A 3,174-nucleotide genomic window follows, 5' to 3' on the forward strand; every position below is an offset into this window, starting at 1 on the left:
GGTTCTCGTGGGTTTTTACATACAAAATTAAAACGCATCTGAAGAAAAATTTACAGGCAGATTTATCACTTCTGAGTATTTTAGATACCAAAGGAATCAAGAAAAAACACAAATAATGCCTTACTTGATGAAATGCAGTTTAATACTTTTTGGAACTTCAGTTCCTGGTTCCGGATGATGGGACTTATTTGCCCCCAAATTATACGGTTCACCGCTTGAACCTTGAGAGAAGCACAATTAGATGGTGGGGGTACTTGTTCAGGGTTTCTTCCATGACGAGGTCTTTGAGTTGATGAGACGCCAAGAAGTTGATGTTACTTGCTAGGTCTTCATCCAAAGGAGCACCCAATGATGTGGTGATCGCAAATTTAGTTGATTATAGAGGTACTTCTAAATGCGGTGAACAAACGTGATAATTCCCAATATTGTCAATTTGTACCAAGCACTTTAGCTGCTGTTGTCCCTTCAGTTATCGCTTCTCTATACCTTCATTTCGCTTCACTTTTGGAATTCTAAAGTTGGGTACATGTCTCTCACATTTACCCCGACTCCCACAATTTTTTTCAGCGCAAAAATTCAACATTTTGGTGGTTTCTAACAGGTACGAAAGTACGCGTTTCTAGCATTAATAACATATACCGGAAGTGACGGATGTCTTCCAGTTGGATTCAGCGGCTCCGTGCGTCGTGCCCTATGACCCGGTGACCTTACGTGCAACCCCCCTATGCTCCAGGTGTGGTCTCACCAACACCCTGTACACCTGAGGTAGAACCTCCCTGCTGTTATACTCAACATTAATGTACAGTGAAATGCTTTGTTGTGCACACAGATGAGTAAAATCATACAGCAGACCTCAACTGGGCAGCACACAAGAGTTGCTGTGTTAATCAGTTGTATCTGCAATCCAGGCCTGCTGCAGCACGTGGCCACAAACTCCCCCCCCCTCCGCTGGGCCCCCTTTGTTGATGGTTCCACTTTTGTTATTGGCGAACTCCCCTGGGTCCCTCTGCTTCTTGGTGGCGCTCTGCCGGATCCCACCTTTGTCGGCGGCAACCTCACTGGGTCACTTTGGTTTCAGTGGACATCTGCCTGGTCCCACCTTTGTTCTCAGTGGCCTCCCGGCCAAGCCCCTCCTCTCCTGTAGTCCTGCAACCTGAATGGGCCAACATTCCCTCTTCAACATTTCCACTGATCTGGAAGGCCAACAATTTTGGGCAGAGCAAAGAGCACCACACTCGAGATGAACAAATAATAATGTCGCCTGCACAACAAAGAATAAAGTTCTAGCCTGCCCAATCTATTCCTATGGCTCATGCCTCAGGTATTGGAAACATCCGCATACATTTTCTTTGCACAACCTTCCATCTTAATGCCATCTTTTCTGAAATCGGGTTACTAAACTGAACGGATTACATGGGCAGCCAATGTCTTGTACAACTGTAACCTATGTTCCAACTTCTATATTGAATTTCCAGAATGATGAAGGCCAGCGTGCCTAAAGCCACCTTCACTACTGTCCAACCGTGATGCCAATTTTTTGGATTATGTACGTGTACTGGATACTCTCCAACGCGTTTCCGTTCAACATGAAGGCCCCATCCTGGTTTGACCACAAACCACACTGAATTCATTTCTACAGATGAGACAGTAGTGGCCCCAAAATGGACCCCAAATGGCGCACCATTCACAGGCCTCCAGTCCGTAAAGCAACCTTCCATCATCACTCTGCTTCCAGCCATCCAGCCAATTCCAGTTAGGCATCTCCACGTACGATGTAACCTAACACAGAATCGCGTTGGTTGAAATCTGTATAGACTCTAGCTCATCAACCTTCTCAGTTACATCTTAAAACGTGCCCATCAAATGTGTGAAAGACGACCTCTAAAGACAAAACCATGCTGACTATCTCCAATGTCTGCAATTTATTCACTGACTTTCAACATTGACCTTAGATACATCTAATCACAGTCCGCAGTAATGTACTAATCTTCATACAGTTAATGACATCCATCACCACCTCGACAGTAATACAACTGCACTCAAGACATCAAGTCTTTCTTCATGGTAAATACAAATGAAGACCTTGCCCATCTCCTGCCCAGCTCTACACAAAGATTACCACTTTCACTCTCCAGTTACCCTTTTTTCTTTAATATATTTGTAAAATCTATTTGGCTTCTCCATAATTATAAGTACCACAATGCACACCATTTTTGCCCTCCTGATTTTCTTCTTAAGTATGCTCCTCAACCTATCACACTTCTCCCAGGAAAGCATTGATATGAGCAATCTGTACCTAACCCATGTCCAATTTTCCCTAACCAGAGCTTCAATTTCTCTCATCATCCTGGCTTTTTTAGTCTTACTTCACTAACAACATGCATATCTTTAAATTTCACAATCACAATTTAAAATCGTCCCCTTTCAGACGCCCCTTTACCCACATACGACTTACTCCAAGACTGTTCTTATCTCGTATTGACAAAGGTGGACTTCCACCATTCAATTTAGAATTTTACATTGAAGGCCAGAACTGTCCTTTTTCCACAGGATTTCAACGCTAATTCAATTGTCGTCATTGGTCCAAAAGTGCTCTTCCACCGACATCTCAGTTCAAACTGTCTGAATACAACTTTGGATTCTGTCCCACAGACAATCAGCATAAACCCTCCTTTGCAGCCCTTTGAAAACTGCCCACCAGGATGTTAGTCTCCGTCCAGTTCAACCACTTCTATCCCTGAAAAAATCCAAATTGTCCAAATATCTGAATCTGCGACCCCTGCACCAACTGCTCAGTCGTTCATTCATTTTAACTGTACATGCATTAACGTCACATGTACCGAAGTACTGGGAAACGCCTGGTTTTGCATGTAATCCACACAGATCAGATACACTACACACACATACAATCAGTTGAAACTCAAGAACAGATGGAACAAAGGTGGAGATACGGAGAACAGAATGTAGTTCGCAGCATTGCAGCGCATCGGTTCCCTAGAGTAAGTCCATTGTCCTTGATAGGGTAGATGTAAATAGGTAAAAAGGTAAATTGGGAGAACAGGAATACATCCCCAGCTTCTGAGCGGTTTGTTCACTAATTCGATAAGAGCGTGAAAGAAGCTGCCCCTGAATCTGGTGCGATGATATCTCCAGATAAGCAATGTAAAATGTGTT

This window comes from Amblyraja radiata, unplaced genomic scaffold, assembly GCF_010909765.2.
Source record: "Amblyraja radiata isolate CabotCenter1 unplaced genomic scaffold, sAmbRad1.1.pri S64, whole genome shotgun sequence".
In the NCBI taxonomy this organism is placed as follows: Eukaryota; Metazoa; Chordata; class Chondrichthyes; order Rajiformes; family Rajidae; genus Amblyraja; species Amblyraja radiata.